Source organism: Nicotiana tabacum, chromosome 22, assembly GCF_000715075.1.
Source record: "Nicotiana tabacum cultivar K326 chromosome 22, ASM71507v2, whole genome shotgun sequence".
NCBI lineage: Eukaryota > Viridiplantae > Streptophyta > Magnoliopsida > Solanales > Solanaceae > Nicotiana > Nicotiana tabacum.
In genome coordinates, this window is record NC_134101.1 from 52,691,945 (window position 1) to 52,719,074 (window position 27,130).

The window sequence follows — 27,130 nt, forward strand, 5'->3', positions numbered from 1 at the left end:
GGTTTTCTAGAGGCGTGCCACTGTATTCTCTGCACTATGGGTATTGTGGAGACGAGTGGGGTTGCTTTTACTATGTTCCATCTTAAGGGAGCGGCGAGCGTACGAGTTAGGTAGCCCGGCCGATACAGCTTCAATTTCATGGACTTTGTTTTCAAAGATGTACTTGAGAGAGTTTGTTCCCTAGACTCTTCAGGATGCATGGCATGCAGAGTTTGAGCAGCTGCGCCAGGGCACTAGTCAGTATCAGAGTGTGCCGTTAGATTCAATGATTTGTCCAGACATGTACCTGCTTTGGTTTCTACAATTAGAGAATGAGTCCATAGATTTTTTGAGGGGAACAGTCATGGTATCCGATTCAGCATAGCTCGGGAGTTAGAGACGGATGTTCTATTCCAGCAGGTGGTAGAAATTGCTCACAAATTAGAGGGCATGTAGGATCAGGAGGGAGAGGTTAGGAAAGTTAAGAGGCCTCGTAGGCCGGGAGGACCTACTGGTCCCTATTTTGGAGGTAGAGTACGACATGGTAGAGGTTTTGTGGGTCAACCAGCCCAGTTTTCACTTCAGGCTTTGCACAGTGTTTCAGATACCCATGGGTCTCATAGTACCCGCACCATATAGCTTCCACAACCATGCCTGCATATGAGTTTATTTGAGTGTGGAGATACCAGCCACATGGTGAGAGATTGTTCTAGACTCTAGACAGATGTGTCATAGCGGGGTATTTAGGCTATGAGTTCTGCTCCACTTGATGTTAACCCTGCACCACCAAGAGAGGGCGGCTCGGCCCGTTGACATGCTTTCTATGGTAAGGCCGAGGCCGCTGCACCAGATTATGTTGTTATAGGTATGGAATCGAATTATTATAGAGGATAATCATTCTTATTTTGATTTGGTTCTGCTTATCAGGGTGAGTCCTCTTATCTTGCTTCACATATGGGTAAGTTTCATGATTTTGTACTCCGCTTATCTGTTTACCTTTGTTAGGAGATTCTATAGTGGTAACCCGTGTCTATCATTTTATTTTGTACGTTATTGAGAGCTATGAGACTAGAAGCGACTTTCTGTTATTCATTACGGTAGGTAATTTTGATGTGATTTGTGGATGGTTTGGTTACAATTTGTGGTTTTGATGCTCTACTTTTATGGGGGCTTCGTTACGTGTTGTGATTTTGTTTTGCGGAATTGAATTAGTTGAAGGTTTTGGTTGGTATTATGTGTATTCTAATTGTGATTCAGATCTTAGGCTAGGATCCTTACATTTTCATATGGGTTGATATGTTTGAATAGTGCTACGTACCACGACGGAGTTATATTAGGATGAGATCCTTGTGATTAGTTCATATGTTTTGATTCTCCCTTATGTAATTGATTCGTATTATGGTACTGATAGGGAGTTGTGCCTGTCGGGCTTGTTTTATAGTTCTCTCATGTGTTTTTCTTTGCATATTCAGTCATATTCGCATCGTGCTTGTTGGGTTTAGGTTGCGAGGTATGTGCCCAGGTGGCGTTGGGTGTGACTTGTTGATTTGAGTGAATAGTTTTGAGGTCTTCATGTTTCTTGCATTGTTATCAATGTTGTGAAGGTTTGGGAAAAGGTTTTAGTTGTTATGAGGTTATTTACCAGTGCTGAATTTGATTATGGGCAGTTATGGTGGTCAGAGATGTTGTTATAGGCATATGTGTGATGTGTTACGTCGTGTGGTTGTACCTTGTGGGTGTAGGCATGTATTATTGTTGCTGGTTGAGGCTTATACCATGTGATTATGTGGGATTCAGATCTTTGGGAAATGATTGGATAGTGAAACTTTTGTTCTAAGGATTATTAGTGTGGGTTGGAGGTGTAATTTTTAGTTGACATGATGTTGTCGGGCCTATATGGATTGGAGTGATGTGGGATCACCCGAAAGTATATGTATGGTAAGTTCATTCAGTGATTTGATGACATCAAAACGGTTCTTAGCACGTTTGAGGATGAACGTTTGTTTAAGAGGGGGAGGATGTAACGACCTGACCGGTCGTTTTGAGAATTAGTGTCCCGTTCGGTGGCTTAAGGTTTCAAGAAACTTCGTATTGTGTATCTTGACTTTCGTGTGTGGTTGTAATAACTCGCTGGTCGTTTTGAGCTTTTGTACTTTGCTCGGTAGTTTGAGGGCATGAGTAGTTCCGTATGGTGTATTATGACTTGTATGAATCGTCTTTTTTGGTTTTTAGGTTATTCAAAATCGATTGGAAGAATGAATTTCATCGTTGAAGCTTTAAGTTGGAAGAGTTGACCAAGTTTGAATTTTGTGAATTTGACCCCAGGCGGAGATTTGATGGTTCCGTTAGGGCTGGATGGTAATTTTGGACTCGGGTGTATGCCCGGATTTGCATTTGGATGTTCCTAGAAGGATTCGACACTATAATTGGCGAAAGTTGGAAATTTGAATGTTTGGAAAGTTCATAAGTTTGACTGAGAGTTGACTTTGTGGATATCATGTTTGAATTGTGGTTCCGGAAATATGAATAGCTTTGTTATGTTATTTGGCACTTGTGTGCAAAATTTGAGTTCATTCCGAGTTGATTTGTTATATTTCGGCGTGAGTTTTGGAAGTTGAAAATTCAAAGTTCATTTGAGTTCGAATTGAGGTGCGATTCATCATTTCGGTGTAGTTATGTTTGATTTGAGGCCTCGAGAAAGTCCGCGTTATGTTATAGGACTTGTTGGTATATTCGGACAGGGTCCCGGGTGGCCTGGTTGAGTTTCAGACGAGGTTCGGATTATTTTGTTTCATGCGGCTAGTTCGTGCAGGTGCGATTGTCGCAAAAGAGATAAAGGGTCGCGGAAGCGATGTGAGACCTATGCGAGGAAGATCATAGAAGCGGAATTAAGGGCGCATCTGCACGTCCACAGAAGCGGCATGTGGCGCAGGAGCATGAGTTGGTTGGCGCACTTGCGTATGCGTAGAAGTGGAAAAACTCCGCATGTGAGGAAGGTCTGGTCTTCATATAGCTTCGCAGAAGCAAGATTTTTCCGCCGAAGCGGAGGTCATAGATGTGACAATTTGTCCGCATATGCGGAAATGCTGGGCAGAAGCTATAAATTGAGATTTTGTTTCTTTTATCATATTTTGAGATGTGGGGCTCGGAGTGAAGCGATTTTGGAGGCAAATTTCATCACAAGGATTAGGGTAAGTGTTCTCGACCCACTTTTGATTATATTTCGTGATTCTATCTTCGTTTTTGGTAACTGGATTATGAATTATAAAGAGAAATTGGGGGTTTTAGCCTAAAGTTTAATAGAGTGAGTTTTTGAGTTTTGAATATCGATTCGGAGTCGGATTTGAGTGAAACTAGTATGGTTAGACTCAAAACTGAATGGGTTGTCAGATTTTATGAGTTTTGTCGGGTTCCGAGGTGCGGGCTCGGGTTTGAGTTTTGGTTGATTTTGGGTTTTTTAGTAGAGATTCTACCTCTATCAATTGGAATTGTTTCCTTAGACTTTATTTGATGTATTTGAGTTGCTTTTGGCTAGTTTCGAGCCGTTCGGAGGTCGGTACGAGCGGGATGGCATATTTGGAGCATCGTTTGACTTGCTTGGTATTGGATTTAGGTTGTTCGAGGTAAGTAACACTTCTAAACTTGGAGCTGAGGGTATGAACCCTGATTATACTTGTTATTTGATTTGTTGGAGGTGACGCACATGCTAGGTGACGGGCGTATGGGCGTGCACCGTAGAAATTGAGACTGAGTCGGTTATGTAGAGTTGTATAGTCAATTAACTTGTATTATTCCATGTATTGAGACTGTAAATCATGTTAGAAATCATGCTTAGGCAAATGCTGGTATTATTGGGACCCACTGAAGTCATTTCTGTTGTCGAATTATATATTTAAGTCGTAGTTTCATACTCAACCATATACATTCATTGCATATCATATCTCAGTCTCTGTTTTTATTTATTGATACATCATATCATTATTTTGGGCTAGTTTCATGATATTGTGAGCCCGAGAGACTAGAGAGATTGATGACTGAGTAAGGCCAAGAGCCTGATTATGAAATATTGATACAATAGCACGTGAGTTATCCGTGCAACACATGAGTTATCCGTGCCGATCTAGATATTGATACTATGGCACGTGAGTTGTCCGTGCAGATCCAGATATGGATACTATGGCACATGAGTTGTCCATGCGGATTCACACCCATGATTGGCTTATTATAGCGCTTGGGCTGAAGGAACTGTGAACGAGCTAAATAGTATATCTCTAAGTTATTTCCTGTACCACTTTTATTATATTGTTATGTGTTGTTGTTGGCTATTAATGTTGGACTCTTACCCTTGTCCCAGCTCGTCACTACTTTCAACCTAAGGTTAGATTTGTTACTTATTGAGTACATATGGTCGGTTGTACTCATACTACACTTTTTCACCTTGCGTGCAGATGTTGGATGTTGATGTAGCTATGTACAGCGGGAGCTGGATCTAAAGATGTACCTGCGTTCCAGTCATTGCTGCCTCTTGGTCTTGGTAGCTTTAGTATTTCAGATCTGTTCATGTATATTTCAGAAAGATAGTGTATTTTATTTTACATCAGCTTTGTAAACTCTATATCTTAGAAGCTCATGATTTGTACTACCAGTCCTTACAAAATTCTTGTATAAAAGCGATGTATTATCATTTCTTTTCTTAATAAATCTCATAAAATTGGTTAGTTGTTAATTGGCTTATCTGATGGGTTGGGTTAGGTGCCATCATGACTAGTTGGATTTTGGGTCGTGACAAGTTGGTATCAGAGCTCTAGGTTCATAGGTTCTACAAGTCATGAGCAAGTGCCTAATAGAGTCTTGTAGATCGGTATGATGACGTCCATACCTATCTTCGAGAGGCTACATGGCATTTAGGATAAATTTCCCATCTTTCTTTCCTTATCGTGCGGCATTGATTTAGCTTGAAGCGTAACTCTTTGAATTCATTCCACTCATTCTTATGCGCATGTGAGTGCTAGGTATCAGACGTGCATCGTCGGCTTGTGATTCCATGGATGAGGTGCTCATAATGGGCTAGTCTGGAGGACTTGAGACTGGGTTATGACTGTACCTTGAGCACGGGGATTCTGATTGTATGAGTACGTGCTTTTTGACTTATATGTCTGGTAGCGTCCCTCTGAGTGGAGTTTGTGACTCGATAAGTGGCTGGATGGCTATATGATGAGTATGATGTGACTGCGGGATGTGTCCGGATGGTTTGATTCTGACGAGAATAGTTTGCTTGAGATTTAAAAAAGACTTTTGGGTGCTAGATTGATGTCTTGATGTGACGCATGGTCTCGAGTTATGAGTGTGTTGAAAGATTTTTTTCATGTTGTTTAATTGTGTAACTAAGTATATTTTCATGTCTTGTTATGAGTTCAGAATCAGGAAGATTAAGTGATGACGTAGTACTCGTGGTTGCGAAAGGGTATAGCAAGATGTCAATTTGAGGCTAAGCATGTAGGTTATCTCCTGCGGAGTAATCTACGGAGGTGTGATCCTTATAATGTTGTGTGGAAAGTTTCCTTTTTACCAGCGGGGTATATGTGTTGAGATTTAAATTTAAATTTGGTTGAGAAAGTTGACCTGATCGTCATGTGGATGCATGCGAGCTTAGTAGATGATTTAAAGTGCTATATGGTTTATGTTATGCGAGATTATGAATGATTTAGTTTAATCTCCCTACGGTATTATGGCAGTAACAGAGTATGGGTAAGGTGAATTTTCAGATGTTCTACTCTCTAGCATTGAGCTAAGTTGGGGAGTCTGCTATCGACGATTTGATTGCATGGTTACGTATTGTATTGGTTTTGGTCTGAGGCATACTTGTGGAACAATTATGACTTACAGAGGTTTAGATCGAGGATGACTCGAGTAAATAAATTTCTGGATACGGGATATGTTACACTTTATGGGTATATGGGAATCATGGAATGATTTGAGTTGTTATTAGTGAAGGATGTAGTGCACATGGTGTAAATATTTGCTCGGTTACGCTAAGGTGGGGTCACTTCTTTAGGTGATGTTGTGCTAATGGGGCACATGTCATTCGGCCCATTTGGACGGTGTAGTTGAGATTTGAGCAGGGTGGATAACTCTCGAGAAAGTTCTAATGGATTTAAGATTTCCATGTAGCAATTGAGATTTTTTCGGATTTGTATATGGTTAAAATATGAGATTTGCATTGGATGGTGTCGAGATTCGCGGTATTTCTATATCATTATGGATTTTACATTTCAGTATCAGAAAGGTGGAGGAAAAGGTTTCAGATTCACAAAAGGTCTCTTCAAAGTGGGTATCTCGATTGTGGTATGTTTGGGGGTGCTTAAGAGGGAATACAATGGCTTATGGGCCTTAGGGCGGTGTGGTTTTATGCTAGGATCTCTTGTGGTGAGCTTTGGGTGAGGATCGTGGTATACTAACAAGGAGAAGTGTCAGCTTGAGGGAAATTTGGAAGGAACTCAGAGAAATAGGATAGCTTGGTAGTAGGTTGGATCAACACGACAATGGATACGATTGGTTCTTTGGGGTAATTATGATGTGGTGAGTCTCTACATGTGTTTTGTGGAAATGCTCTTAAGGTTTGGCGACCTGCATGGCTTGGCTGAGTTAGAGGGATTCGGTTCTGATGGCTTGGTTATGTGCAAATGGGTTTCGAAGAGTTCTCGATGGTTTTTACCACCATTTGAGATGGATATTTCCTACTGGCGTGAGGAACATGTTGCGTATTGTGACTTTCTCCTGGATAGGATCAAATGGAAGGTTTCTGACTGATTGGGTAGGTATTCCGCTGGACTCAGAGTTGATTATGAGATTCTCATACTTTTCATATGATGGAATGATAGCTATGGTGTGTTGTGTGGGATTGAGGTTGGCATGTGCAAGGTCACGGTCAGTTTTGAAGGGAAGATCGTAAATTCTTAGACGACATGGATGATTTTCGATGTTTAGATGGATGCTATAATTACTTGGTAATTCTTGAGAAGGATGTGCATTTCAGAAGGCGCACTGTGTGTTGACTTACGGATGCTTCATTGGTATTGTTGTACTCGCCTAGTTGATTGAGTGCTGATATTCAGATTTTTCTATGTGGTACAGAAGAATTTTAGAAGTAATTCTCATGCGATGATCATGTATGAGAGAGGTGTTAGACATTCGAGCGGTGGAGTTGGGATCAGATATGGTGATTTATGTGTTCTATGGACTTGGAGACTAGGAATTCTCATAAACAAATTGTTTCGTGGTAGTGGAATGTGAAGATATGGATGAAGCTATCCAGATGATAGTATGTGATATGATTCAGTCATTTTGGACTTTCGGAGGGTTATATATCTATTTGTGGGTGACTAAAGTTGATTGGGGCCCATTGGTAGGCCCAACAAGGATGCATATTCTACACCGGGTCGGATTAGTTGACTCCGTAATGCTATTGTTGGGGAATGTGCCATTTGGATAGAGTTGAGCATATTCATGTTCTGATATGATCTATGTGTTACTTCTCTATGCTACGAGAGGTTGTGATTCATTAGTTATAAGCACACATAGTGTGGTTCTGTTTGGGTCTTGTAGCGGGATTTGAGCAAGATGGTTATTGGGGTGTCGAGTGGTTGATTGTGCCTTGGTTATGTTCTCCCTCGGACTGTGGTATATTTTGCTATTTGCTTCTCAGTGGTTATGGTCATACACTTTGTGTATTTGATGTCAAATTGCGTGTAGTTATTGGTTTTGAGCATGGTGGCTTGAGGTATTTCATATGGACCCGTGTTTGTATGGGGTCACGCATTGTAGTTGGGTTATGTTAGGATATGATCCTTAGTGTTAGATTTATGTTTCTTGGTTCTACTATGTAAGATGGGTTTGTAGCCTTTCAATTGTGGTGGTACTTGTTGAACTTGCGGGATGGTTCTCTCGTTTGAGTCATTTTCCATGATTAAATATATTTGGGTTTTGCTTATTGGTGCACGGATTGCGTGTGTTGTGGTTTTAGGTTGTATTGATGTTGCATGTCACTAGTGTGGTTGTGGGATGAGATGAGATCATCGGACCTAGATTGGGTGCTATCGGATTTGTTTGCAGTATATTTGGAAGGAGAATGTCGATGATCGGCTTAGAAATTGGTTATAGTTCTTGTCGAAGGAGAGGGAGTTCCATGACTTGTTGATCGGATAGGTGGTTATGAGGTTCTGCGTGCTTCTTTCATCATTGGCAGTGTATGAAGATTTTAGAACGAGATTTGTTTGATATGAGGTTTATTACTGGTACTAAGTTCGTTTTGAGCAGTTATGGTGATCAGAAGTTATTGCTACAAGTACATGAGTTATGCGGTATATCATATGATTACATCTTGGGTTATGGTTATGGCTTGATACAGCTTGTTCAGACTTATACAATGTGTAGATGAGAGATTCAGATCTTATAGGAAATTTCGGATGTTGGAAATTGGATTATGTGGTTTACGGGCTAAGGTTGAAGTAATGATCTTTAGTTATGTTGTGTTGTTGGGACTATATGGAATAGGGTGACGTGAGATCACCCCCCGTGTATGTGTGTGGTAAGGTTTCACGGCAATTTGATGACTTTGGAATGACTCTCGGCACGTTCGAGGACAAATATATATTTAAGTGGGGGAGGATGTAACGACCCAAGCAGTCATTTTGAGCTTTTGCACTTCGCTCGGTAGTTTGAGGGCATGAGTAGCTCCGTATGATATATTATGATTTGTGTAAATCGTCAATTTTGGTTTTCAGGTTATTCGGACAATTTTGAAGAATGAATTTTATCGTTGAAGCTTTAAGTTGGAAGAGTTGACCAAGTTTGACTTTTGTGAATTTGACCCCAGAATGGAGTTTTGATGGTTCAGTTAGGTCCAGATGGTGATTTTGGACTCGGACATATGCCCGGATATGCATTTGGATGCTCCTAGAAAGATTCGACACTAATTGGCAAAAATGGGAAATTTGATGGTTTGGAAAGTTCATAAGTTGGACCGAGAGTTGACTTTGTGGATATCGGGTTCGGATTGTGGTTCCGGAAATATGAATAGCTTCGTTATGTTATTTGGGACTTGTGTGCAAAATTTGAGTTCATTTCGAGTTGATTTGTTATATTTCGGCGTGAGTTTTGGAAGTTGAAAATTCAAAGTTCATTTGAGTTCGAACTGAGGTGCGATTTGTCGTTTCGGTATAGTTATGCGTGATTTGAGGCCTCGAGAAAGTCTGCGTTATGTTATAGGACTTGTTGGTATATTCGGACGGGGTCCCAGGTGGCCTGGTTTGGACGAGGTTCGAATCATTTTATTTCATGTTGCATTGCTGAAGAGGAACTAGATCTAGTATGATCGCACCTGCGGCTGGTTCGCGTAGGTGCGATGGTCGCAGAAGAGATGAAGGGTCGCGGAAGCGAGGTGAGACTTGGGCGTGGAAGATCGCAGAAGTGGAAATAAGGGCGCATCTGTGAGTCCGCAGAAGCATAAGTTTAGCGGCTAAAGTGGCGTGTGGTGCAGGAGCGTGCATTGGTTGGCGCACCCGTGTGTGTGTAGAAGCAGGAAAACACTACAGGTGCGGAAGGTCTGGTCTTCATAGGGCTTCACAGAAATGATATTTTTCCGCCGAAGCAGAGGTCACAGATGCGACAATTTGACCGCATATGCGAAAATGCTAGGCAGAAGCTATAAATCGAGATTTTTGGGTTCTTTTATCATATTTTGAGATTTGAGGCTCGGAGTAAAGCGATTTTGGAGGCAAATTTCATCACAAGGATTGTGGTAAGTGTTCTCTACCAACTTTTGATTATATTTCGTGATTCTATCTTCATTTTTTGGTAATTGGATTATGAATTATAAAGAGAAATTGGGGGGTTTTAGCCTAAAGTTTAATAGAGTGAGTTTTTGAATTTTGAATATCGATTCTGAGTCGGATTTGAGTGAATTTAGTATGGTTAGACTCGAAATTGAATGGGTTGTCAGATTTTATAAATTTTGTCGGGTTCCGAGGTACGGGCCCAGGCTTGAGTTTTGGTTGATTTTGGGATTTTGAGTAGAGATTTGACTTCTATCAATTGGAACTGTTTCCTTAAACTTTATTTGATGTATTTGAGTTGCTTTTAGCTAGCTTCGAGCCGTTCAGAGGTCGGTACGGGTGAGATGGCATTTTTGTAGCATCGTTTGGCTTGTTCGGTATTGGATTTAGCTTGTTCGAGGTAAGTAACACTTCTAAACTTGGAGCTGAGGGTATGACCTGATTATACGTGTTATGTGATTTGTTAGAGGTGACACATGCTAGGTGACGGGCGTGCACCGTAGAAATTGAGACTCAGTCGGTTATGTAGAGTTGTATAGTCAATTAACTTGTATTATTCCATGCATCTTTATGTGTTAGAGAAAATGAGTTGTGACTTATGTTAGAAATCATGCTTATGCAAATGCTGGTATTATTGGGACCCACTGAGGTCATTTCTGCTGTCGAATTATATGTTTAAATCGTAAATTCGTACTCAGGCATATACATTCATTGCATATCATATCTCAGCCTCTGTTATTATTTATTGATACAACATATCATCATTTTGGGCAAGTTTCATGACATTGTGATCCTGAGAGACTAGAGAGATTGATGACTGATTGAGGCAGAGGGCCTGATTGTGAGGTTATTGATACTATATCACATGAGTTGTCCGTACGGATCCTGATATTCATAATATCGCACGTGAGTTGTCCATGCGGATCCAAATATTGATATTATGGCATGTGAGTTATCCGTGCTGCACGTGAATTATCCGTGTGGATTCATGCCATGATTGGCTCATTAGAGCACTTGGGTTGAAGGAGCCCCTTCGGAGTCTGCACACCCATGGTGAGCGCAGGTACCTATTGAGTATGAGTGCAAGTGCGAGTGTCGAGCGCGAGTGCTGAGTGAGTGGGAGGTCTGAGTGGATTGATACTCTGAGAGTATTAATATGGTTATTCACTATGTTGTACTGCATTCGACATGCACACTTTACATTCAGGTATAGAGATGCAGTTTTCCTCATGATGTACGGTATCACGTCATTCATGGCTTCCATATACATTGACATGTAGGCATAGAGATGTACTTTTCCTCATGCCATCTGATAATGAAACATTTACCTGTTGAAAAGTTTTGGAAAGAAAATCACAATTTTACAAACTTACTCATATTTTGGTGCTTTCGGTAAAAGATTTGGGTTTTCACTGTTATACTTGAAAAGCATGCCTATTTTCCGAAACTGTGAACGAGATGAATACTATATGTAACGACCCAACTTGTCATTTTGAGCATTTGCATTTGCTTGGTAGTTTACAGGAATGAGTAGCTCCGTATGATGTATTATGACTTATGTGAATCGTCGGTTTTGATTTTCAGGTTATTCAGAATCGAATTGGAAGAATGGATTTCATTGTTGAAGCTTTAAATTGGGAGAGTTGGCCAAGTTTGACTTTTTGTGAATTGGAATCCAGAACGGAGTTTTGATGGTTCCGGTAGGTCCGTTGGGTGATTTTGGACTTAGGAGCGCGTCCGGATTGTGATTTGGAGGTCCGTAGTGGAATCTGGCTTGAAATGGCGGAGGTTGGATTTTTGGAAAGTTTGACCGGGAGTGGAATTTTTGATATCGGAATCGGATTGTGATTCCGGGAATTGGAATAGCTTCGTTTTGTCAAATGTGACTTGTGTGCAAAATTTGAGGTCAATCGGACGTGATTTGATAGGTTTCAGCATCAGTTGTGGAAGTTTGAAGTTACAAAGTTCATTGATTTCGAGTCGAGGTGTGATTCATCGTTTCGATGTTGTTATGTGTGTTTTGAGGCCTTGAGTAGGTTCGTGTTATGTTATGGGACTTGTTGGTATGTTAGGACGGGGTCCCGAGGGGCTCAGGCATGTTTCGGATTGATTTCAGATCATTTTTCCTTCATGTTTTCACTGTTGTGTTCTACTGGTTTCTGGTGTCTCGGTCCTTCATCGCGTTCGCGTGGCAATTGTCGCGAACACGTAGTGAATTCTGATGGCAGCAGCAAATTGTTCTTCACGATCGCGAAGTATATCCCGCGTTCGCGTAGAGTTGGGGCAAGTCTTCTTTGCGTTCACGTATGGAGTATCGCATTCACGTAGTGATGAGGTTGGCAGCTGGGAGTTGGAGCATTCTTCTATGCGATCGCGGAAGGTGAGTCGCGTTTGCGAAGCCTTGGCAGCAGTGGTCATCGTGTTTGTGTGGGGTGTATCGCGAACGCGTAGAGTCTTTTGTGGCAGTGTGAGTTTTATTCATCGCGAACACGATAAATTTCCCGTATTCGCGAAAGAGTGGGCCTGGGCAGATTATAAAGTACTCTATTTCGAGGGTTTCATCCATTTTTACATTTTGGGAGCTATGGAGCCCGGATTGAGGTGATTCATGAAGCAATTTTCACCATATGAATTGGGGTAAGTGTTCTCTACTCGGTTTTGGTTATATTTCATGAATCTATCTTCGTTTTTGGTAATTATATTGTGAATTTTAAAGAGGAAATTGGGGGTTATGGCCTAAAGTTTCATAATGTGCATTTTTGAGTTTTGAACATCGATTCGAAGTCGGATTTAAGTGAAACTAGTATGGTTGGACTCGTAATTGAATGGGTTGTCGGATTTTGTGAGTTTTGTCGGGTTCCGAGGTGCGGGCCCGGGTGTGACTTTTGGACGGTTTTGGGCTTTTGATTCAAGATTTGATCTTTTTCGATCGGGATTGGTTCCTTTAGTATTGTTTGATGTACTTGAGTTGTTTTTGGTTAGTTTCGGGCCGTTCGCATGTTGGAACGCGCGTGATGGTATCTTTGGAGCATTATTTGGCTTGCTCGGCATTGGTATTGGCTTGTTCGAGGTAAGTAACTCTTCTAATCTTGGAGCTGAGGGTATGGACCCTGCATATACGTGTTATTTGTTTGATTTTGAGGTGACGTACATGCTAGGTGACGGGCGTGTGGGTATGCACCGTGTGAACTGTGATTTCCGTTATTTATGTGGTATTGTGGAGTTACCTGAACTTGTCTAAAATCATGAAATCTCCACGTACTAGAGTTATCGAACTGTGATTATATTAGAAACAATGTCTAGGCTACATGTTTATCCTGTTGGGACCCACTGAGGTCATTTCTGTTGTCGAGTAATCTGCTTTCATTGCATTACATACTTAGTCATACGCATTCACACGCATATCATATCTCAGACTCTGTTGTTATTTATTGATGCATCATATCATTGTTTTTCGGGCTGGTATCATAACATTGTGAGCTCGAGAGACTGGAGAGATTGATGACTGAGTGAGGTCGAGGGACTGATTGTGAGGATGATTATAGGATCGGGCTGCACGCCGCAGCGGGTCAGATTGTCTTACTATAGCACGTGAGTTGTCCATGAAGTATGTGAGTTGTCCGTGCAACACGTGAGTTATCCGTGCGGATTATGGCGCTTGGGCTGTAGGAGCCCCTCCGGAGTCTACACACCCCCAATGAGCGCCGGTACCTACTGAGTGCGAGTGCCGAGTGCCGAGTGACTGGGAGGACGGAGTGAATTGATACTCTGAGAGTATGCATATGATCTTTATCACTGATTTACATCGCATTTGGCATGCACACTTGACATACAGGCATATATATGCATTTTTCCTCATGCTGTATAGTATTATGTCATTTATGACCTCTCATACATTTTGACATATAGGCATAGAGAGACATCTTACACTTGCTATCTGAAAGGAAAATGAAATATCTAACTTATTGTTGAAAGGACTTTTGGGAAAAATCACAGTTTTCAAACTTACTCGTATTTGGCTTTCACTAAAAGACTTGGGTTTTCACTGAGATACTTGAAAAGAAATGCCTATTTTTCTGGAACTGTGAACGAACTGAGCATTTTATTTTTGAGATACCTTTTTTGTTACTTCTACTACGCTGTTATGAACTGTTGAGGAATATTGGTGTTGGACCCGACCTTTGTGTTAGCTCGTCACTACTTTCAACTTAAGGTTAGGTTTGTTACTTATTGAGTACATGGGGTCGGTTGTACTCATACTACACTTCTGCACCTTGCGTGCAGATACTGACTGTTGATGTTGCTGTGTTCGATGGGAGATGGATTTAAAGATGTACCTGCATCCCGGTTGTAGCTGCCTTTTTGTCATGGTAACCTTAGATCTATAAAACTCTGTTTATGTACTTTTGAAATAGACTATGTATTTATTTCATTTCGGCTTTGTAAACTCTATTCTTAGAAGCTCGTGATTTGTACTACCAGTCCTTGGGAAATGTATAAGATTCAGATAATTTCTTTTGATTAATTGTGGGATGATCGTTTATGAGAGATGTGTTAGACATTCGGGCAGTGGAGATGGAATCAGAAATGGTGATTCGTGTGTTCTATGGATTTGGAAATTAGGAGATTTTATAACAGATTATTTCATGGTTGTGGGATGTGAAGTTGTGGCCAGACCTAGCTAGACGATAGTAAGTGTTATGATTCAGTCATTGTGGACCTTTGGAGGGTTATTTATCTATTTGTGGGTTCCTGGAGTTGATTTGGGGGTCCATTGGTAGGCCCAATTAGGATGTGTATTCTACACCGAGCTGGATTGGTCGGCTCCATACTGCTATTGTTGAGGGATATGCCATTCGGTTGTTGTTGGCTATAAGCACACCTGGTGCGGTCCTATTTGGGCTTTATAGTGGAATTTGAGCGAGATGAGTAATTGGGTATTGCATGGTTGATGGCTTATGTGTTATGTTCTTTCGGGTTTTGTGTGGCATTGTGTCATCTTCTTCTCCATGGTTATGGTAATGCACTTAATGTCGGATTGCGCATGGTTATTAATTTTAAGCATGGTGGCTGAGGTATTTCATATGGATCAGTATTTGGATGGGGTCACGAATTGCAGCGGAGTTATGTTGAGATATGATCCCTTGTGTTAGATTCGTGTGTTTTGGTTCTACGGTGTGCGATAGGTTCTTAGCATTGCGTTGTGGTGGTACTTGTTGAGCTTGCGGGACAGTTCTCTCGCCTGAGTTATTTTTCCTTGATTGAGTACATTTGGAATGTTCCTTATTGGTGCAAGGATTGCACAGGTTGCGGCTTTAGATTGTATGGGTGTGTCATGTCACTAGAGTGGTCGTGTTGAATGAGATGAGGTCATTGGACCTAGAATGGAGACTATTGTAATAGATTACAACATGGTTGGAAGGATGATATTGAAAGTCGACTTAGAAAATTGCTATAGTTCTTGTCGAAGGAGAGATAACTCCATGACTGGTGGATCTGATGAATGGTTACGAGTTTTTGCGCGTTTCTTTCATCATCGGTAGTGTACAAAGGTTTTAGAATGGAGTCTTGTTTGATATGAGGTTTATTACCGGCATTGGGTTATTTTGAGCAGCTACTGTGATTAGAAATCATTGCTACGAGTATCTATGTTATATGATATATCATGCAATTGTATCTTGGGTTATGGTTGCGGCTTGGAACAGCTTGTTCAGACTTATACAGGGTGTAGGTTGCGAGATTTAGATCTTATAAGAAATTCCAGACTTGGAAATTGGATTCTAAGGCTTGTGGGCTAGGTTGAATTGAGAAATCTCAGTTATGTTGTGTTATCAGACCAGTATGAGATAGGGTGATGTGGGATCACCCCCAGGTATGTGTATGGTAAGGTTACACGGCGGTTTGATAACTTTGAGAACAACTCTGGACACGTTCGAGGACGAACGTAGGTTTAAGTGGGGGAGAATGTAACGACCCAACCGATCGTTTTGAGCATTTGCACTTCCTTCGGTAGTTTACGGGCATGAGTAGCTCCATCTGATGTATTATGACTTATGTGAATCATCGGTTTTGATTTTCAGGTTATTTGGAATCGAATTGGAAGAATAGATTTTATTGTTGAAGCTTTAAATTGGGAGAGTTGACCAAGTTTGACTTTTTGTGAATTTGAACCCGGAACAGTGTTTTGATGGTTCTGGTAGGTATGTTGGGTGATTTTGGACTTAGGAGCGCGTCCGAATTATGATTTGGAGGTTCGTAGTGGAATTTGGCTTGAAATGACGGAAGTTGAATTTTTGGAAAGTTTGATCGGGAGTGGACTTTTTCATATCAGATTTGGATTATTATTCTAGGAATTGGAATAGCTTCGTTTTGTCAAATGTGACTTGTGTGCAAAATTTGAGGTCAATCGAACATGATTTGATAGGTTTCGGCCTCGGTTGTGGAAGTTTGAAGTTTCAAAGTTCATTGATTTCGAATTGAGGTATGATTCATCGTTTCGATGTTGTTATGTGTGTTTTGAGGCCTAGAGTAGGTCTGTGTTATGTTTTGGGACTTGTTGGTATGTTAGGACGGGGTCCCGAGGGGCTCGGGTGTGTTTCAGATTGATTTCGGATAATTTTTCCTTCATGTTTTCACTGTTGTGTTATGCTGGTTTCTGGTGTCTCAGTCCTTCATTGCGTTCACGTGGCTATTGTCACGAACGCGTAGTGTATTCCGATGGCAGCAGCAAATTGTTCTTCACGATCGCGAACTATGTCCCGCGTTAGTGTAGAGTTTGGGCAAGTCTTCTTTGCGTTCACGTATGGAGTATCGCGTTCACGTAGTGATGAGGTTGGCAGCTGGGAGTTGGAGCATTCTTCTATGCGATCGCGGAAGGTGAGTCGCGTTTGCGAAGCCTTGGCAGCAGTGGTCATCGCGTTTGTGTGGGGTGTATCGCGAACGCGTAGAGTCTTTTGTGGCAGTGTGAGTTTTATTCATCGCGAACACGATAAATTTCCCGTATTCGCGAAAGAGTGGGCCTGGGCAGATTATAAAGTACTCTATTTCGAGGGTTTCATCCATTTTTATATTTTGAGAGCTATGGAGCCCGGATTGAGGTGATTCATGAAGCAATTTTCACCATATGAATTGGGGTAAGTGTTCTCTACTCGGTTTTGGTTATATTTCATGAATCTATCTTCGTTTTTGGTAATTGGATTGTGAATTTTAAGAGGTAATTAGGGGTTTTGGGCTAAAGTTTCATAATGTGAATTTTTGAGTTTTGAACATCAATTCGAAGTCGGATTTGAGTGAAACTAGTATGGTCGGAATCGTAATTGAATGAGTTGTTGGGTTATGTGAGTTTTGTCGGGTTCCGAAGCGCAGACCCGGGTGTGACTTTTGGCCGGGTTTGGGCTTTTGATTCAAGATTTGATCCTTTTTGATCGGGATTGTTTTCTTTAGCATTGTTTGATGTACTTGAGTTGTTTTTGGTTAGTTTCGGGTCGTTCGAAGGTCGGAACGCGCAGGATGGCATCTTTGGAGCATCGTTTGGCTTGCTCGGCATTGTTATTGGCTTGTTCGAGGTAAGTAACTCTTCTAATATTGGAGCTGAGGGTATGAACCCTGAATATACGTGTTATGTGATTGATTTTGAGGTGACACACATGCTAGGTGACGGGCGTGTGGGCGTGCACCGTGTGAACTGTGATTTTTGTTATTTATGTAATATTGTGTAGTTACCTGAACTTGTCTGAAATCATGAAATCTCTACGTACTAGAGTTATCGAGCTGTGATTATATTAGAAACCATGTCTAGGCTACATGCGTATCCTGTTGGGACCCACTGAGGTCATTTCTGTTGTTGAGTAATCTGCTTTCATTGCATTACATACTCAGTCATACACATTCACATGCATATCATATCTCAGTCTCTGTTGTTATTTATTGATGCATCATATCATTGTTTTTGGGCTAGTATCATGACATTGTGAGCCTGAGAGACTGGAGAGATTGATGACTGAGTGAGGTCGAGGGACTGATTGTGAGGATGATTATGGGATCGGGCTCTATGCCACAGCGTGTCAGATTGGCTTACTATAGCACGTGAGTTGTCTGTGCATCACGTGATTTGTCCGTGCAACACGTGAGTTATCCGTGCGGATTATGGCGCTTGGGCTATAGGAGCCCCTCTGGAGTCTGCACACCCCTAGTGAGTGTAGGTACCTACTTAGTGCGAGTGCTGAGTGCGAGTACTGAGTGCGAGTGCGGAGTGCCGAGTCCTAAGTTACTGGAAGGATGGAGTGAATTGATACTCTGAGAGTATGCATATGATCTTTATCACTGATTTGCATCGCATTTGGCATGCGCACTTGACATACAGGCATAGAGATGCATTTTTCCTCATGCTGTATAGTATTACGTCATTTATGACCTCTCATACATTTTGATATATAGGCATAGAGAGACATCTTACACTTTCTATCTGAAAGGAAAATGAAATATCTAACTTATTGTTGAAAGGACTTTTGAGAAAAATCACATTTTTCAAACTTACTCGTATTTGGGTTTCACTAAAAGACTTGGGTTTCACCGAGATACTTGAAAAGAAATGCCTATTTTTCTGGAACTGTGAATGAACTGAGCATTTTATTTTTGAGATACCTCTTTTGTTACTTGTACTATGCTGTTATGAACTGTTGAGGAATATTGGTGTTGGACCCAACCTTTGTGTTAGCTCGTCACTACTTTTAACCTAAGGTTAGGTTTGTTACTTATTGAGTACATGGGGTCGGTTGTACTCATACTACACTTCTGCACCTTGCGTGCAGATACTGACTGTTGATGTTGCTGTGTTCGATGGGAGATGGATTTAAAGATGTACCTGCATCCCGGTTGTAGCTGCCTTTTTTTCATGGTAGCCATAGATCTATAAAACTCTGTTTATGTACTTTTGAAATAGACTATGTATTTATTTCATTTCGGCTTTGTAAACTCTATTCTTAGAAGCTCATGATTTGTACTACCAGTCCTTGGGAAATGTATAAGATTCAGATAATTTCTTTTGATTAATTTTCCTGTTAAATATTATTGAAATTGGATAGTTATTAGTTGGCTTACCTTGCGGGTTGGGTTAGGTGCCATCACGACTAGTGGATTTTGGGTCGTGACAGTATATCTCTAAGTTATTTCCTGTACCACTTTTATTATATTATTATATGATGTTGTTGGCTATTGGTGTTGGACTCTGACCCTTGTCCCAGCTCGTCACTACTTTCAACCTAAGATTAAGTTTGTTACTTATTGAGTGGATGGGGTCAGTAGTACTCATACTACACTTCTGCACCTTGCGAGCAGATGTTGGATGTTGATGTAGCTGCGTACGACGGGAGCTCGATCTAAAGATGTACCTGCGTTTCAGTCATAGCTGCCCCTTTATCTTGGTAGCTTTAGTATTTTAGATATGTTCATGTATATTTCATACAGATGGTGTATTTTATTTTAAACCAGCTTTGTAAACTCTATATCTTAGAAGCTTATGATTTGTACTACCACTCCTTGGGAAATTCTTGTATAAAAGCGGTGTATTATCATTTGTTTTCTTAATAATTCTTATTAAATTGGTTAGTTATAAATTGGCTTATCTGACGGGTTGGGTTAGGTGCCATCACGACTAGTTGGAATTTGGGCCGTGACAGTGGCCGGGTTCAGCTTTCGGATGATTCGGGATTGATTTGGAAGAATGATTCTTATTTTAGAAGCTTAAGTGACAAGAGCTGACCAGAGTTTGAATTTTGTGTAGACAACTCCAGAATGATATTTTGATGACTCCAAAATCTTTGTATGGTATTTTGGACTTAGGCGTATGTCCGGATATAGATTTGGAGGTCCGTAGGTTGATTTGATGCATTTTGGCGAAAGTTGGAAAGTTGAAGGTTTGGAAGTTTGAGAGGTTTGATCGGGAGTTGACTTTGTTGATATCGGGTTCGAATATAGATTTTGGTAGTTTGTATAGCTCCGTTGAGTCATTTGGGACTTGCATGAAAAATGTGACGTCATTCCAGGTTGATTTGATATAATTCGGTGCGAGTTGTAGAAGTTAAAATTTCATAAGTTCATTAAGTTCGATTTGAGGTGTGATTCAAAGTTTTAATGTTGTTTGATATGATTTGAGGCCTCGAACAGGTCTGCGTTATGTTTTGGGACTTATTGGTATCTTCGGACGGGGTCCCGAGGGGCTCGGGTGAGTTTCGAATAGGTTTGGGTTATGTTGCGCTCGTTTTTGATGTTTCGACATCGTTTCTTCAAGCATAAATGGTACCACATTAAGCAAATGAACTCCAATTTCTTTTTTGACTGAAGCATTAGATCCGTATCATAATTACGAAGCCATAGCAAAAATGAATCGTCGAATTTGGACATCGTATGATGATGTTTTGCTCATTTTAGTGTCGGAGAAGAGAGCTAGTGTTGGTGCTTCGCAGATGCAAATTTGGGTCCGCATATGCAACCCCGCAGGTGCGAAAAATAGTACGCAAATGCAGAAATTACATAAGCAAAATTCCCTGTGTATTAAAAAAATCAGATTGCATTTATTTAGTATTTTGAGCATATCTTGAGTTCTAGTGCTCCGATTGAGGTGAGTTTTGTGGAGTTATTCTTGTCTTTTCTTGGGGATTTGATCCGTCCGGAGGTTTTTTCACACGAGGAGGTCATTTTATAGTATCAGTCTAGATTTTTTGAGGAAAGTATCTTGCCTAACTTTGTGTGGGGGAACTACCCCTTCGAATTTGAGTCATTTGTGCTAATTGTGTCATGTGAAGGCCGTGTACGCTTGGTGACGAGTACGTACTCGGGATTAATTGTGGAAATTTGACCGTTTAGGGCTCTTAGGTTCTTATGTTCATTAGATATGAAGTTGTTTTATCATGTTCAATCCTCCATTTACTAAATTCACCCTTACGTGTCTTAATTGGAATTAATTGATTCATGTTCTACCCTTATTGCCAATTAAACTCATATGTGCCTTAACTGAAGTTATTATTATCTCTTTTGTAATTGCTGAACCTTAATTGAAATTATTATTATCTCTTTCGTAATTGCTTAACTTAAATTAAAGTTATTATTATCTCTTTCGTAATTGCTTAGCCTTAATTGAAGTTTTGTTATCCCTTTGCATTGATGACGTATTCTTATTTGGAGTTATTGATTCATGCTCTCTCTCCTATCGTCGAATTGTACTTTTGTGGAATCGTTGTTACACATTATCTCACCATTGTTGAGTTATTCTTATTGAGACCATTATTCCCTGTTATGTCTTTCTTTGTGAGCTCGTTCTTCTATTTTTTTGTGTTTCAAAGTTCTTGAGTTGACTTACTTGCCGTATTCTCATGTTATTGTTGTTGTTGCTATTATACTTAGTGTTGTTGAGCCGAGGGCTATGCGTGATTGTGGTATTGAAACTGTTTTGAGGAAATATTGTGGCATATGGGCAAATGTTGTGAAAGTTATTTTATTGTGTTCTTATGTTTTGACACACATGGTGTTGTTGAGAGGATTGTCGGGTTGTTCGCATGTGAGTTGTCCGTGCTGTTGTTACTATTTATATTTTCACATGCGGCGTGAAAAGGCGGGCTATATATGTGGGTTTGCGCATGTTGCGAGACAAGGTGGGAATATTATTATGCGTGTGCGGCGAAACAAGGCGGGCATTTACTTTATTGTTGCGCATGTGGAAATATAAGGTAGGCTATGTCGGGGATGATTTGTGATGGCATGGGGGCATTGTTATTGATAATATTTGTGTAGTGGTGTGCCTACCTTGTGCGAGTTATGCATTTTACATTTTGTTGTGTTGTAACCTATGTGCCATTGATTGTCTCTACTCTTACGTGTTGACTCGAGTTGTGATAGAACACTTGCACAAGCATACACGTAATTAATCACCCATATCGGTTTGAGAAGATGAACCCTGATGTCTATTGATCATTTACATATATTCTTGTATACTTGCCTTGTCTGTGAGAGTTGTACTATTGGCACGTGAATTATGTGTACGGATATGAGGTATTAATGGTATTGGCACGTGAGTTTTCCTTGCAGTTAAAATTTGTAATGTGGGCATAAGATGCCAAGTGATTTGGGTTCGTGATGTGGGACCCGTGATTTGTGATATTGAGGTTTGGAACCTCGGGAAAATTCTGGAATAAATCTTGTCTGAAAGCGGTTGTTCTTATTGAGTTGTTACTTACTTTCCTTTAATTGGTTTCACCGGACTTAAACTGTATTCAGCTTAATCTACGGCGTATTACCTGTTTGCTCCCTGTTGCTAATTATTGTCTCTAGTTTCCTATTGTGAGTATTGTTTTGTTATTTCTACCGTGCTTAGCTTTATAATAATATTGGTCCCTGTTAGTTTCACATTCATACTTGTATAGTTTATTAAGTCCAGTAGGTGTCTTGACTGTCGCTCGTCACTACTCCACCGAGGTTAGTCTTGATACTTACCGGGTACTGCCATGGTGTACTCATGCTACGCTTTCTGCATATTTTTGTGCAGATCCAGGTTCTCGAAGTTTTTTGGTCAATAGCTAGCTGCTTGGATTTTGCTGTGGAGACTCAAGGTAAACCTGCAGTCGAGTTTGCAGGCCTCGGAGTCACCTTCTGCTATTGTACTTGTACTTTTTATTTCTATTCCGAAACAGTTGTATTTAGGGATTTTTTTCTAGCAAACACAGTAGAGCTTATGAATTGTACTACCGGTTTTGGGATTTGTTGGCTTTGTATAGAAATTTTTTGTTTCATATTTAATAGTTGTTGGTTAAGTTTGCCATTAATTCAGTAAGTGTTAGGCTTACCTAATCCCTAAGACTAGGTGCCATCACGATATCATATGGAAGGAAATTGGGGTCGTGACACGCATGATCGCAAAAGAAGTTGTTCAAGAGTTTTGACGGGATGAGCGATTTGTTATTGTGGACAAGGTTGTGAAAAAGGTCAAGGTAGGCTTATTTACAGAGAAATCGTTTTTCCTGCTAATGTTATTCTTTTACTCAGAGTAATCATTGTTAGTAATTGTTTATAGGAATATTTTGATAAGAAGTTTGAAATGTTGTTTGAGATTGTCGATAAGTTAAAAGGAAAAGATGATGGCTATGCAGATTTTGAATTCATGAACTATCGACAATATGATAGGATGAATGACTCCTTCTAACCTAAATATGATATTAATGAAGTCATGATGGACTGCATAAAGTCACAGATGAAAATGTAAGAGGTGAGGAAGCACCTCTTGAAGGCCAAGTTAAAGTATTCGAGCAAGTTCAATGTGTTGAACGGCAAGTTGAAGCGGAATGTTTTAGTATTGATAGACTGAGCAAAGTTGTTGGATATGATGAACAGTTATCAACCAAGAATGTAGGAAGCAAGAAAGGTGCAAATGATGAAGTTGTCGATACAAAAGAAGATGTACCGACTTGTGATTTAGGTAGTCCTATTGCAAAAGGTAATGTGTTTGCGGATGCAGATGAAGAACCTGTTGGTACTGAAGAACATGCACCGAGTGATGTGGGTACTCCTAATGGGAAAGGCAATGCGTTTGCAGAAGCATTAGTTATTTGCCAAGAAAATTTAGGTGCTGAGATACAGGAAGTTGTATATATATATATATATATATATATATATATATATATATATATATATATATATATATATATATATATATATATATATATATATATATATATATATATATATATATATATATATATATATATATATATATATATATATATATATATATATATATATATATATATATATATATATCAAAAACTCTCCGATGATGCTTGCATTGCATGAAGATAGAGTAAAGAAAATCCTTCCGCAGAATACTCCAAGGCTCCCCGACGATGCCGCACCATTGAATGAAGCTGGAGCTGCTGAGTTCGACAAAGGTATGAAGTCTGATGATAGCGTAGTGGAAGGTAAACGTCAAGGTATTCTATACATTATGAACTTATTACATTTGATCCATGTTTTTATTTTCAATTTGAAATTTTACATACTTTCTTTTCTTTTTTGTGCTTTTTGATGATTATTCAAAAAAATTCGATGCAGCCGAAAATGCAATTGTGAGCTCATTTGGCTATATGAAAAAGGAGAAATACATCATTTCACACATGTTGGCTCACAAACAGGTGTGAAGTATCTTTGAAGTATTTTCAAAATTTAGTCAGTATTATTTAATATTTTTGCCCTTTTTTGCATGAAGATATAGGCATATCTGAGGGTAATGCAAGCGGATCCGTTGGTATGCAAACACCATCTGTGTCGTAAAACTTAGACCAGGTAGTTATTTGCTGCAATTCGATTACAAGGTATTGTTTTGCCTAATGTGTGTTTTAATCAGTTATATTTATGTATATATATTTTTTTCTTGTTTTTTGTAGATCTCATCTAATGCATCACAACTTCTTCCAACTCCCAAGAGAAAGAAGGTGCCAAGTTCTCCTAATATTTTGCGTGACACCAGTGATATCCCCAACTTCAATTTATGTTCATTTTTGCTGGGTAGTACACAAGAGATTGGTTCAGAAGCTAATTTTGCTGCTGATGTTATTGGTGAAGAGATACAAGAAGGTCATGAATATCAGGGAGTTGGAGAAGTATTTTTCCCTATCGCTGTAGATATTTCCCATGCTGTTGAACCGCAGCAGTTAGTTGCGACTGAGCAACATGAACAACAAGCAAAAAGAAAACCAGCTAAAGTAGGGAAAATGATTCGTATGGATAGTATTTGGTTAAAATGTCCTTACGTCATCCCTAAACAAAAGTCAAGGGGGCCAAGATTGGAAAGCGAGAAAGACTACACGAAGGTGTCCTTTCCATTATGTCAATCAAGACAGCGGATTGATGCAGAGATTTACAGACTAGTTGAAGATGGATGCCGGAGAATATGATTCCGAGCCATTCAGATTAGGTGGAATAGATATTTCAAAGTCATTCTTTACCGAGCTTGTGGACCCTACCTCAGATCTTGCATAAATTAAGTTATTAAGTTTGTTTTTTGAATTGGTTTTGAACTGTATTTTCTAAAACTTCAGCCTTATGTTTGTTTTAAAGTTTTTGTACTGTAATTTGGTAAATGTCACATTTGTGCATGCCTAAGTTTTTATTTTATTTTCTACAATTTCATACTAAAAGATGCTGAAGTTTTGTCCTGCACTCTGTAGTTTAGTAATGAGTTTTCCCTAAAAGCTTCAGAGTAAACATGCTGAAGTTGTTCAGTTCATTTGCTAAAACTTCAAACTAAACATGTTGATGTTTTTGTCCTGCAATCTCTAGTTTTGTAATGATTTTTTTTTCTAAACTTTAAATCAAACTTATTGAAGTTTTTTAGTTCATTTCCTAATACTTCATACTGAACATGCTTAAGTTTTTGTCATGTAATTTGTAGTTTTGTAATGAGTTTTTTCTAAACTTCATACTTATGCATGCTGAAGTTTTTTTAGTTCATTTCCTAAACTTATTTTTTTACTATGAATTATATTGTGGTTAAGTTCACATATTTTCTTTTATTATTGTTCATTTTCAGCATATTGAAGTGGGTGTATATTTCTTGTGCAACAAATATTGCTATCACCTTCCAAGTTATCAAGAATCAAAATGTGTAGTAACAAATTTACTTTTTGGTCAGTATATGACTAAGCTGGCTAGTGTTCTTCCTTCATATGAACATAAGGAGAAAATTAGAATAAGGGAGGAAAATAGAATGGAAGAGAAAAATAGAAAATCAAAGAGAAAGCGGGCTGTCAAAAAATAAGTGATTGAGAAAGCTGTGGATTATGAAGAAGAAGTGGAGATTGAGGAACTTACCGAGTTTACCTGACTTATTGAAGAATCAACTACTGAAAAGGTGGCCAACTATGTAAGAGGCATTGACCTTTCATGTGGTATCTCATGGGTATATGCTGAAAATGTATTCTTTCCATTTCGACTTAAGCCATGAGCTGGCCAGTCATCTACGCACTACTTTCTTTGAATTCTGCACTTTAAAACCAAAACTATATGTGTACCTTGTGCAATTCACCATATGAGAGTGCGTTGGAACATGTCCAAAATTATGCCCGGTTGATCCCACACTTGCTCGAATGCTTGAAGTTTGGCACACATAATAAAATTTATGGGGAAAATGCTCCGAAACATTTTACAATTAAGTGGATGAACACACCCCTACAGCAGAACAAGTACGTATTTGGCATATGTTTACCATGCATCTTATCTTTATGGTTTTTTTTATTTTTAGAGTTGTGTTATTGTGTTAATTAATCTTTAATTTTTTTCATATTTTTTTTGTAGTGTTGATTGTGGTATATTTTCTCTTAAATTCCTTGAGATGCGGTTGAAGCAAGATGTTGTCTTCAAATTCAAACAAAGTGATGTGTTGACCTTCAGGAGAGAATTGACTGCGAATCTTTGGGCTCATGGAAATTGGAAAGAAGAAAGCGGTTATGAAACTCTAGAAGAGAATCTATGACATGACTATGGAGAATATGAAGACACTCTATGTGAATTTTTTCGATAGAGAATAAATTGTAAATGAAAAATAATTTTTTTTGGTTATTGTTTCAATGATGCAAGTGAAAATAATATTGGATTTGAGAATATATATTATTGTTTATGAATTATGTGATATCTATCTTTTAAATTTTTGTTCTATTCGGATTAATTAGTCTGAAGTTATCTTGGATTGTATCAAATAGTTTTGTCTCTTTTATCATGAACTTAAGCATGTTATGTGAAACTTCAACATGTTTAGTGTGAAGTTTTAATAAATAAACTAAACAATTTCAGCACGCATTAGCAAAAACTCATTAGAAAATTACATATTGCAGGACAAAAACTTAAGCATGTTTAGTTTGAAGTTTTCGCAAATGAACTAAAAAACTTCAGCTTGTTTAGACTGAAGTTTCGGATAAAACTCATGAAAAAACTGTAGACAAAACTTCAGCATATTTTGATATGAAGTTTTAGCAAATGAATTAAATAACTTCAACATCCATTAACATGAAGTTTTAGCTTCAATGTGAAACAACTTCATGCTACAGTAGCATGAAGTTTTAGCTTCAACATGTTTATTTTGAAGTGCTAGAAAATGAACCAAAAAACTTTAGCATAGATAAGTTTGAAGTTAAGCAAAAACTCATTAGAAAATTACGTAATGTAGGAGAAAAGTTCAGCATATTTAGTCTGAAGTTTTAGCAAATGAACTAAACAAATTCAGCATGTTTAGTCTGAAGTTTTTAGGAAAAAACTCATTGCTAAACTACAAACTGCAC